This window comes from Coffea arabica, chromosome 3c (genome assembly GCF_036785885.1).
Source record: "Coffea arabica cultivar ET-39 chromosome 3c, Coffea Arabica ET-39 HiFi, whole genome shotgun sequence".
Classification (NCBI taxonomy): domain Eukaryota; kingdom Viridiplantae; phylum Streptophyta; class Magnoliopsida; order Gentianales; family Rubiaceae; genus Coffea; species Coffea arabica.
Window position 1 is genome coordinate 35,460,591 of NC_092314.1, and position 12,938 is coordinate 35,473,528.

Genomic DNA, 12,938 nt, shown 5'->3' on the forward strand with positions numbered 1-12,938 from the left:
TTGTCTATAAGCAAATTACATGGGATGATCTATCAGTACAATCAGTTTACAAAAATGTACATCATATTAGATGTTAGTTACTTGACTGTGTATATCTATGAAAGGTAGTGCAATGGTATGCATAACTTTGGAATGGTTATTAGCCATTTGATCAACTTGTGCATCTCTCTACAATTGATGCATAATTTTACTTGTATGAGTAATACTAGTTTGTCTGTGAGTATCTTACACGGGGTGATCTATGAGGTACAATCAGTTTATAAAAATGTACATCATGTTAGGTGTTTGTTACTTGACTATGTATATCTGTAACAGTGAGATTAGATATAGTGCAATAAAAAGTAGTCACCTGAGTTGGAATGTATTTTAGAAACTTTGGTATAATGCTATTAGTATTTTTTTGTGAAGTGTACACGTTGTTAGTAGGTACGGAGTAGTGCTATATGTTATGTATGCTTACATGGTCATAAATTTATAAAAAGTTAGTCTATTATTTAAATTTGTAATTGGTTGTTAACTCTTACACATTGTCACGTACATATACATAATGTAAGAATGAATTTACCATATAATTGTTTGCTGGTTACATAGAGTTCATATAAGCATACAAATTGGGGTTTGATTAGCTATACCGTGTATGTAATTGTTAACACATTATATCTTTTTCTCCTTATTTTGTAGCATGTGAAGGGCAAAGATAGCTTCTTTGACAAATCAATGGATTTCAATCAATGCTGGTGGAGCAAAGAAATTATATTGGATAATTAGATAGTTTCATTATGCTAGACTCATAACACTCACTAGAATGTACTTACATTTAGTTCTTAATGCATTATCACATGTTCAATCTATTTTACAATGTACTAGAGGAAAAAAAGTTAAATTGCTAATTTTAGATTCTATTTATCAGTATTGTACATCTAGTTAGTATTTAAGTAGTATTTGTTGTTAATTTTTTTTATTGTTAGCTCGATTTGTTTTACAATATATCCAAAGTAGTAACTTCGATTCTATGAATTGGTAAAACAAAATTTCTATTGCTAATTAGTAACATCCCGATGTTGTACCCCATGTTAGTATTTATTGACTTTTTGTTGCTATCATCTTACAAACGGTTTAGTCCATTTTATGATATGTTTTAGGAAATAAAAATTTTTGTTTTACAAATTGGTGAAAACTAGTTACATTTAGTTATTTATAAGTTACATACATGTTGATTAAACACAAATTTAACTAGTCATATACCACTATTATGGAAATAGTAGCTTTAGGTAAAATTTTAGTTGTCAATATATTATAATCTCAAAAAGTAGTAATTGCCCATCAGTAAATTTGTTACACTCAATCATAGTGTCACTCGTTTCTGTTTTTATCAAACCCCAAACTAAAAACCTTAAAAACGTGGTTGGAATATCAATTTTGGCATACTTCTATCATTTAATTGATCTTTGAACAAATATCCTTAAGTTTATTAACTGTGATGCATATAAAAATAAACCAAATGAATACTCTAGTTATAACATTATGGACAACAATTCTAATGGATATATACAATGCTTCAAACAAATCTACAAATTGAACAAAAATCTACGATGATTACAATGATATCTACAAGGATTCTTACCTATCACTACATAACATTTTGTATAAATCGAAATTGAAAATTTACAAATATTGTGCTAACAAAAATCTATAAAAATAAATTAAAAGAGTTATACAATGCTGTTAACTGAGTTTCACTTGCTCCATTTCTTCTTCTCAAGTTGATTTCTTCTTTTTCTTTCTAATTATAAATGGTGGGATTGGTTCTGCAAGGTCAATAGTTCCCACTTTTTATATTTCTTCCTTTTCATTTGGATTCTTTTTTATCCTTTTCCGTGCCATCTTGCCACTGCTCATGCAAATTGTAAAGGCTATTTACTTTGTTCAATACATATCAGTTTGACTATTAGTGATAGATGACTAATTAAATTTTTATTCAATCAGCGTGTATGTAACTTATAAGTAACTAAGGGTCCGTTTGGTTGGATCAAAATGGAAAATATTTTCCTAGGGACAAGGGAAAATATTTTCCATTGAAGTCATTTTCCTGAAAAATCACTTCTTTCTCCATAATTTTCCAGTGTTTGGTTATTAAGTGAAAATATTTTCCAAATTCCTTTTTTCATAATTTTCCAATGTTTGGTTTATCAATGAAAATATTTTCTAATATGTTTGTTGATATGTTGCAAATATTTTTCTACTCTTAAAACATTCATTTCGTTAGAAGTTAATTTTAGTTTCTATCCATTATAATCATATTATCATTTCTATAAAATATTTATTCATATTACACCATGAATTCTTAAATGGAATTATTAATGATACTAATGAATTGGTTGGGAAAGAAGAGTTAAAAACCAAACAAAAACCTAGCTGAACACTATTCTTTATTGGTATAGTATCATGTCATTATGTTGTTCCTTTGAAAAGGGAGAAGAACCTAAATGCAGAGAATCCTATATTGGAATATAAACCAAGATTTCAGCTCCAGAATCAAAAATCTTATTCATGGTACAGAGTTAGAACCATTGGTACATACAAGCACCCTAATCAAGCCTAGAGTGATTCAAATCCCTGCTTTAAATGTTGTTGGCCTCAGTTGGATCAAAAATCTGGAACAATTCAATACATACAAAGGCAAATATAAGCCAAAATATAAAATATTGCTCAACAAAAAGGAAAATCACATCTCCAAATGGAAAATGGTCCCAAAAATATCAGTTGCCTAGGTAGTAAATCATGGATACAAAAGGAAACATCTATACAACACGTCACCAATGTTCATGTGAACGTTTTACAGGAAAAAATTTAGTGACCAGAGCTTTGAACAAATCCAGTTGGCCTGCACCTACAAATTCCCAAGGCCAAGGCAAGTGGCAAGGTACTCAGTCAGCCCTCCTTTTTTCCACTTGTAGATCACCTCCAAGGTGATGCTGAAACACAACAGGAAAAATAAATATCTTAATACGTGATAGGATCTAGTTCTTTCTTAACTAACTGATGCTTTCTTTTTATTTTAACCTGCCACATGCGTTGATAACTTAGCAATGACACAATGGACATTGTGAATAGCCAGTAAATAAACCCTCAACAAGGATTTATAATGACTTACCTTACTATCTATGTGACATACATATGGGCATGTTGGACAAAAGAATCTGGCAGGGCGGTCCATATGCGGCAATTCATACTGCAATAACATCCCACAAGTCCGGCAAAATTCCATTGCAGTCTCTTTTAGGATAATCCACTATTTATGTATGTCTCTACAAAATTAAAACAAGGGGAAAAAAGCATCAGAGTAACATAATATTAGCACACAAACTTAATCTTCACTTGATTGTTTCATTCACAATTTAAAATAAATAAGTAATACATATGCAAGATGCGCAAAAATGAAGCACTAACACAGTGGCCATAAAGAAAGGAAAACAGAAGTATCTAGATGATTAGAAAAGAAAACAAACTCTTTGATTTGACTCAAAATGATGAGCATTTCATTCCTTTCTATTGTTTACCTTTCGACACACACGCTCTCTCCTTTCTCTTCTTTCTTCTCCCTAATCCCAGAAGAGTATATGCGCAACTGAATGAATATTTAAGATACTAGAGAACCTCACCTTGCGAACGTCTTAACAACTTAACCTTTACCCCAATCCCAAAACATAAATCCTAAAATTTAAATTCTCTAGACAAGAAATTCCAACATTCAGTATTCATATCGCTCAGAGAAATCAATAACAGCCATATACATTTAACAACAAATTTCTCAATAGAAAGACAAAATCAAACTCTAAGGACACCAATTGATTGATAATTTACAAAAAAACTACTGAAGTTTCTTAATCTATCAATCAATTGATACAAAAACAATCATGCAAGCTCAAGCCCTTACCTCAATAAGAATCGTCAGAAAATGGGAGTGGAGCAATAAATTTTACCAGAATTCCTAGAGCTTCATATAATTATAGAAAAAGAAAACTGAAAACTAAAGATAAAAGAAACATCTTTAAATAAAAATCCAAATTCCTCTGTGAAACTAGTGCCACAATTCTCAAGAATTATAGCAACAAAATTAAAAAAAATCGATAGAATCCTAGATTGGAACAACCGATTTTATCAGATTTTTTTGGAAAAAATAAAAAGATATTCAAGACAAAGCCCTAAATAAGAATCTCACCCAAGGCACCTTGCCAGAGTTGGAGATGGCTGCCATCAGAAATGATCATATTGTTGGTGATTTCTGAGTCTCTCCAATCTTCATTGCCCACTCTCTGTATCTTTAGCCGCAAAGTCTTTGTTTGTTTTTGTTAGAATGTGGGTAGGGAGCTCTATTGTGAAGTGCAAGAGCCGCTCGTTTTAATGAAGGAAAATAACTTAGTAAGTCAAAAGATGAAGTTATTTTCCACCAAGTGAAGTAAAATATATTCCCCGCATAAATCTTTTTCCAAGATAAAATGATTACCAAATACAGGAAAATTTGGAAAACATTTTCAGGAAAACATTTTACATTCAAACAAACACACCCCAAATGTAACTAATTTTCACCAATTTGTGAAATAAAAATCTTTATTTCCTTAAACATATCGTAAAATAGGCTAAACATACCTAATGTCTTTGCTTCACCAGTATTGATTGATATCCATTAATTTGTCAAAAGACGCTATCTTTGCCCATGACATGCTGCAAAATAAGGTGAATACGATATAATGTGTTAACAATTATATACAGAGTATAGCTAATCAAACCCCAATTTGTATGCCTATATGAACTCTATGTAACCAATTAACAACTATATATTAAATTTATTCTTACATTATGTGTATGCATGTGACAGTGTGTAAGGGCTAACAACCAATTACAAATTTAAACGATGGACTAACTTCTGTAAATTTATGACCATGTAAGCGTACATAACATATAGCACTACTCCATATCCACTAACAACGTGTACCCTCAACAGAGAAATTTTAATATCAACTATACCAAAGTTTGTATAATACATTCCAACTCATGTAATTACTTTTTTCTGCGTTATATCTAATCTCTCTTTTATATATATACATAGTCAAGTAACTAACACCTAACATGATGTACATTTTTGTAAACTGATTGTATCTCGTAGATCATCTTGTGTAAGATACTCACCTTGTCCAATTCGATTGTGTAAGATACTCACCTTGTATCTCGTAGATCACCTTGTCCAATTCGATTGTGTAAGAGGGTAAGCATTATAATGTCATACATTGCTGCTGCAAAATTCAGAACTAGTGCACTACTGGAGTAATTTAAAGTTTTGCAGCAAAAAAGTTTAAATTTGTTCTTTTCTGATGCAGAGAGGAAGGTCTTCAATGAAAATCAATGCTGCTGTAAACAAGCAAGGTATAATTCCCTTTGTACCAAATGCTCAAGCTACTCTAAATGGTGGATCTCAAGCCGAAACTTCTGTTAGCATTAATACTGCTGCAATAGTGGCCTCTAACACTATAACCAGCAGTTTCTCTATGATGTTTTGAGAGTGCTAAAGGTTCCCCGCAATCCTTGCTTGTGGTATCTGAAGTAGTTTAGGCACTAGTCTTCTTAGCTCCCAGCAATACTGAAGCAATGTTAGCTTTTGTGGACAATTTTTTGATAAGTGGTGCAATGTGCATCTGATTTATATTCCCTGCCACTTATGGTGCTGTTTGACTAATCTTAGAACTACTTGTGTATAGTTTTGTGCATTGCAATTCTCACCATCTAAACAACTAGTTGTAGATGGTGTTTTTGTTCAGAATTGGATTGCAATATAAGGCTTACGTATCATGTTACTAGACTGATCCAATGTAGTATCATGGACTATGTAATTAGTGGAGAAGGGGCAGGGACGGTTACTGCTGTTAAAGGTAGTATAATTACTCGCTGTTATTCTAGTGTTACAACGTGTACAAATGATATTACACCGTGATAGTTTTCTAGTGTTACTCTAGTGTTATTCTAGTGTTACAACGTGTACAAATGTTACAACGTGTTATTCTAGTGTTACAAATGTTATTCTAGTGTTACAACGTGTACAAATGTACTTATCAACTACCCTGATAGTTTTTGCTACGCAAGCCACCCCACTCAACCTCTTTTAGCCAAGATATATGTATACTATGCAACCAGATTTTAAAAGGTGAGAACTTTAATTCATCAATTGAGTCAAATTTACAAACACTTGGCATGCATAAGTTCCCTGTGCATACATTCTTTAAGTTGGCTCTCAACGTATCTAATTTATGCTACCCATATGATTTCCTTGTTTAGGAGTTTTCGCCAGAATTTCAATTTCATTATTCATGTCACATTGTCTTAAAACGAGTTGTACAAACAAAATCATGCAAGTAAATTCATCCCCCTTCTGTCGTAAAACAAGCCAAATAGTGCAATGAGTTTGCAATATTCTTACCTTTGGGGTTTAGTCCAATTCGATTGAGTCTATATCTGCTTTAGATCTCACCAACTTCCGTCTTGTTGCAGCCTTCATGAAAATTTTTGTTCCGCAACAGTTACTTCTGCAACACTATACACTTTCTCCAAGAACCTCTCATCTGAAACTCCCAATTTGGGGTAGGGATATTATTTTGCTGATACTCTGGAATTGTGAATGAATGTTCACAAGATATGGTTTTGGAGGGAGACCAAAATTTTATTTCATTTGAAGAGTTCAGATGAAGAGTCGTGCCTCATTAATTTGAGCGGGATTTTTTGGAACGGACAGCTGAGGTATTTTAACGGAGCCCGTTAGCCCCTCAGATGTTTTTTTATTTTTTTTCCTACTCACTTACTAAAACAACGTCGTTTTCCTTTGCTGTTGCTCCCATTATACGTGGCCTATTGCAGTCCTCTCATTTTTTTTTGTGAGAGGACCACCGTCCCTGCCCCGTATCCCCTCGTGAGAGTTACACTGGAATCTAGGTGGCAGAAAATGGGGCTCGAATTCTCTGTCCCCAAAGTAATCTCTGTTCCTTCTATCCCTTATTTGTATAGCTATTACGTGTCTCTAGTCTTTTGTCAACCCGAACTCAAATAAATCGATAATAATCGATTTACAAGTTTACTCAAAATCAATTAAAACAGATAACTCAAAACTTTTTTTATTTTCTTTTTAATAAAAAAGAGTCTTGTTGATTTGAGATAAAAAATAGGAAAAATCGTCCAAAACGTCCATCACATTTTGTAAAATGACTTTTTTCGTCCTTCACTTTTAAAAGTGTAATTTTATGTCCCTTACATATTCACATCGGTCAAATTTAGTCTCTAACTAGGTTTCCGATCATTTTTTTGCCGGAATCCATCACGTGCAAGACACGTGATCATTTTTGAAGGGTGAATTTGTCAATTATATTTTACATAATCTGATCTATAGTTCTCCACATTTTATAAAATAAATTTTTTTATCCCTCACATTTTATAAAATGATTTTTTCATCCCTCACATTTCACAAAATGAATTTCTCCATCCCTCACATTTCAAAAAGTGAATATTTCCATCCCTCACTAATTATGTGTGTGAGGGAAATCCTAAAAAAAAATATGTGTGTGAATACATTTTGTTTAAACACATGTATATGTCTATTTGATTTTGCTTAATAATATGAATAGCATAAATATATGTATGTGTCTATTTGATTTCACTTTACAATATGAATACCATATATTATACGTCATCATTTGATTTCATCTGGTATTAGCTAGTAAAAAATCTTGCATTCATTGTCAAGTTGGCCAACAAATCTATTTTCGATCAACATACAATAAAAATATGCAAATTAAGGTTTTATTGGTAAATATTAGTCATAATCATACAAAAAGAGAAGATAACCCACAAGTTGGGCCCAATTACATTCATGTGTTTATACTATTATTATTAAGCAAAATCAAATAGACATATACATGTGTTTAAAAAATATATATATTCACACACATAATTAGTGAGAAATGAAAAATTCATTTTTTGAATTATGAGGGATGGAGAAATTCATTTTGTGAAATGTGAGGGATGAAAAAATCATTTTATAAAATGTGAGGGACAAAAAAAATTTATTTTATAAAATGTGGAGGACTATAGATCAGATTATGTAAAATATAATTTGACAAATTCACCCTTCAAAAATGATCACGTGCCTTGCACGTGATGGATTCCGGCCAAAAAATGATCGGAAATCTAGTTAGGGACTAAATTTGACCGATGTGAATATGTAAGGGACATAAAATTACACTTTTAAAAGTGAAGGACGAAAAAAGTTATTTTATAAAATGTGAGGGGCGTTTTGGATAATTTTCCCTAAAAAATAAAGAAGAGTTTTTGATTTCTATGTTTATGAAGATAAAAAATAAAGAAGAGTTTTTGATTTCTATGTTTATGATCAACAAGACTCTTTTTTGTTAAAAAGAAAATAAAAAAATTTTGAATTATCTATTTTAATTGATTTTAAGTAAACTTGTAAACCAATAATTATCGATTTATTTGAGTTTGGGTTAATAACAGGTTAGAGACACGTGACAGCTGTACAAATAAGGAACAGAGGGGACAGAGACTACTTTGGGGACAGAGGATTCGAAGCCAAAAACTCTTCTTTATTTTTTATCTCAAATCAACAAGACTCATTTTTGTTAAAAAGAAAATAAAAAAAGTTTTGAGTTATCTGTTTTAATTGATTTTGAGTAAACTTGTAAACTTCTTCATTTTTTATCTCAAATCAACAAGACTCTTTTTTGTTAAAAAGAAAATAAAAAAGTTTTGAGCTATCTGTTTTAATTGATTTTGAGTAAACTTGTAAACCGATTATTATCGATTTATTTGACTTTGGGTTAACAAAAGGCTAGAGACATGTGACAACTATACAAATAAGGGACAGAGAGGACAGAAACTACTTTGGAGACAGAGGATTCGAAGCCCTAATCGGTTTACAAGTTTACTCAAAATCAATTAAAACAGATAATTGAAAACTTTTTTTATTTTCTTTTTAACAAAAAATAGTCTTGTTTATCCAGGTAAAACAAATCAATAGATCATATCCAGGTAAAACAAATCAATAGATCATGTATGATCAACAAGACTCTTTTTTGTTAAAAAGAAAATAAAAAAAGTTTTGAGTTATCTGTTTTAATTGATTTTGAGTAAACTTGTAAACCGATTATTATCGATTTATTTGACTTTGGATTAACAAAAGACTAGAAACACGTGACAGCTGTATAAATAAGGGACAAAGACTCCTTTGGGAACAAAGGATTCGAAGCCAAAAATGGGGGCGGGAGTGTGAGGATTTTTTCTTCCCGCACTTTAATGCAGTGGTACAGGATACCCTCGTCCCATTTCCCCGCCACACCCTAGCCAATGATTTAATATTATCCATATAAAATATAGAATATATATATATGTGATATGAAATGATTAATTTGATATTATCTTGTGATAAAATAATTTAATATTTCTTGTTAATCTGTTGTACTTCAATGATAATGTTGTTATGGTAGTTTATTCTTTTCTCTTTTTTTTTTTTGTGTAAGGCATGTTGTTTATATATACAAGAAATAATGGATTTAGAATTTAGGTAAAAAAAAATGTAAAGAAACAAATTTACAAGATCAAAATAAATTTTAAACTTTGTTTGACGTTGAAATTTTTGGCTAAAAATTCAAAACAATAATTGCTAAATTTATTATTAGTATTGTGTGCGGGTGTGCATATATATATATATATATATATATATATATATATATCAAAGTCAAATAAAAAGTGAGGCACAACAGGACACCCGGAGGCAACGGGGCAAGGTGAGAGCGGGGTAAGTCGTTGGAAGAGGGCGCGGGCTCCCCTGCTCCACTCCCCTGTTGCCATCCCTTTGCATAAGCATTTGATTAATGATGCGTAAGCAATTATTTGATGACAAATGATAACAAAACAAAAAAAAAAAAGGAGGGGGGAGGGATGGGTTCTAGAATCATCGGTTCTGATTTAAAAAATAATGATTTTGATTTTTTTGAAAGGTAGAATTTGAATCGATCCTTACAGCGGCGGTTAATTATGGCTTTTGAACCTCTGATTTTGGTTCGGTTTTAGTTCTAATTTTATATTGGTTACGATTTTGATTTCTTTTGATTACGGTTGCAGTTCTTTTAGTTATGTTTAAATATTATTATAAAATTAATTCTAAGAAAATATGAGAATGAATATAAAAATTTTATTGTATTATCATGTACAAGAAAAAAGAGAATATGATATAAATTTTATGAAAAATTATTTCATTATTGATTAGATTAGATTGGTCTTAGATTTAGATTAGTTATGAGATATAGACTTACTAATGAAATGGAATAATGAATTGTTGAATGAGGTTTGGACTTGTTGTTATCAGGTACTGAGTATTGATATTAAACTATAAAGTGCTTAAATAGGTTTAGATAGCAAATGTTTTTCTGAACAGCTTGAATAGGTCATAACTGTCGGTTTTGGTTCCAGTTCAAAATTTTAGTGAACTTGAACCTGAACCTGAATCTGAATCTTTACTCATGGTTATGGTTTAGATTCCGGTTCCCAAAATTCGATTCCGGTTTCGATTCAAAAAACCTCTGGACTGATTCCAGTCCAAACCTGAAATGTTACCATCCCTAGATCCCGGTTTCAAGACCAACCTCTTACACTAAAAAATGATGATAACAAAAAATATATATACTCCTACTAAGTTTTATAGTTTTTCCATGATATAACTGTTTCGGTGGTGTACTATAGAGAGAGAGACAGATGTTGTAAATTCAGTCTATGGGATTCAATAATCATAACCTGAAAAGCTACTTCTCGACTTTTGTGTTAAAACAAAATGGAAACAAAATCTTGGATGCTCTGTGGGACATAGACTATTGTAAATTTATCATTTTGCTTCTTTGATTTTATTTCCTTTATATACTTCTTATTTTCAAAGTTTTGGAATGTGAGCTTGTGTGTATATGAGATGATTTTTTTTTGAACAAGATTTATTTATTTTTTAAGCTTATATGAGAGGATGTTACTCATAACTTTTCTAACATAAGCCTTGAGATTATTCACTTTGTATTTATTCATTTTTTCAATGTGTCATGCGTACTTTCAATTTTCCAAGTTCAATTGTTTCACAAATTTTATAGGTAATTTGTACACCTAAAATTTAATACTGAGTGGCAATATTAAAAAAAGAAAAAGATCTTGCTTTCCTAAACTATTAGTAGGCCTGTAACCCATCGATTGTGCCAACTCCCATATAAGGCCATCTTTTCTCTTTTTCCTTACTTCTGATATTTGAAAAAAAATAATAAAAATCACTTTCAAAAATTCACTTTTAAAACAATTATTTGTATTTTATTTTTATAAAGTTAAAAATAGGCGCAATAATTAGAGGTGGGCTAGTTGGTTTCCATCAGGAATGACAGGAAGATGGGATTAAACTCTAAAGAAAGCTATCATTTTCCTTTTTTTCTAATCTTTGAAGAAAACCAACAAAATAATCACTACAAAAAATTCACTTTAAAAACAATTATTAGTATTTACCTTTTTATTTTTATAAAGTTAAAAATAGGTGCAACATTATTAGTTTCTTTCCATAAAAAATGAGGGGAGGTGGGGATTAAACTTTAAAGAATTGGTCAAATTGAAGCAGCAATGACACAGAGAAGTCCTGAAGCTTTTAGTGCAGAGCATGTTGAGAGCTTATGCCTTGTTTGTATTCCCATTTTTCATCTAAAAATTTTTACTTTTTTCCTAAGCACATTTTTTAATTTTTTTTTACTTCACATATATTAAATAGATTAATCTTATATATATTGTCAGTGTATACACAATCATTATTAGATATATGATACACGTGTAAAATTTAAATTTGAAATTCAAAATTTATTCATGTATCATCTATCCAATCGTGATAATATATACACTGACAATATATATAAAATTTACTCATATTAAATCGTAACAATCGAAGAAAACTTCAAAAAAATAACAATCCAAATAGGTTTAGCTTGTCTCAGTGGTCTTCTTCTGTTTGCTAGAGACTTTGGCATCACTCATTTCCATTTGGAAAGAGATGCTTTAAATATCGTGCAGAAGATAAACAGTGCAGATCATGACCTGTTCTTGATCGGTGACATTATCCATTGCATCAGGTCCATGCTAGCAGAATTTGGCTTTGTTAATGTGAAAAGATCAAACAATATACCTGCACATTTGTTGTCTAAAATGTCAGTTGTCTCTTGAGGGAAGTAAAGTTTGTTTGGTAAACTTCCCCAAGGATGTTATCAATGCTGCTATTGCTGATCTAAGTTGAATGAAAAGCACGGCTTTTTCTTTTTTTCTTTTTTCAAAAAAAGAAAGAAAGTAAGCTATACTCGCAGGCCATTCCTTCTGTAGCAAATGATAGGCCACTGGACAAACCTGCTTCTATATTTTAAGGCCTTTTATCTTTCTTTTTTTCTTTGCCGTGTCTTTCGTCCTTTCTTGCTAGTTGCTAGTGGCTGCTATCACTCCTTTGCTACGTCACGTAAGCGGATGGCCGCTGTTACGGGTCCTCTGAAATGGCATAATAAATGATCTGGTTGATCACACTCTGCCCCACCTCGTAAAGGTTGGGAATATTCACACTTTATCCCCTCTGACTTTGGAAATATATATCACTTCACCATCTTCAAGTTAATGAGGTTAATTTTTTGTTTAACCACTCGCCATTTCCTTCTCCTCACAATTGTGACTACAGAATTCAAATCCTGAATCTAATAATCAAAAAAGACTCCAAACATTCTTCCCTAATTACTGGACCGATTCCAGTAGTTAACTCTATCACTCCATTTGAATATTTCTCTTTTGGAATTATCCATAACCTCTCATAGCTCAACGAATAAGTTTAT

General features: G+C 31.4%; 1 long non-coding RNA gene across 1 annotated transcript; it reads right to left on the reverse strand.

The window, feature by feature from the left end:
• Window positions 1-2,521: 2,521 nt before the first annotated feature.
• On the reverse strand, window positions 2,522-4,388 carry LOC140038121 (uncharacterized). Its single transcript, XR_011841937.1, has 3 exons — window positions 4,223-4,388; window positions 3,155-3,308; window positions 2,522-2,975 (listed from the first exon to the last, which is right to left on the reverse strand). It is a non-coding gene; the product is annotated as an uncharacterized lncRNA (long non-coding RNA).
• Window positions 4,389-12,938: the final 8,550 nt, after the last annotated feature.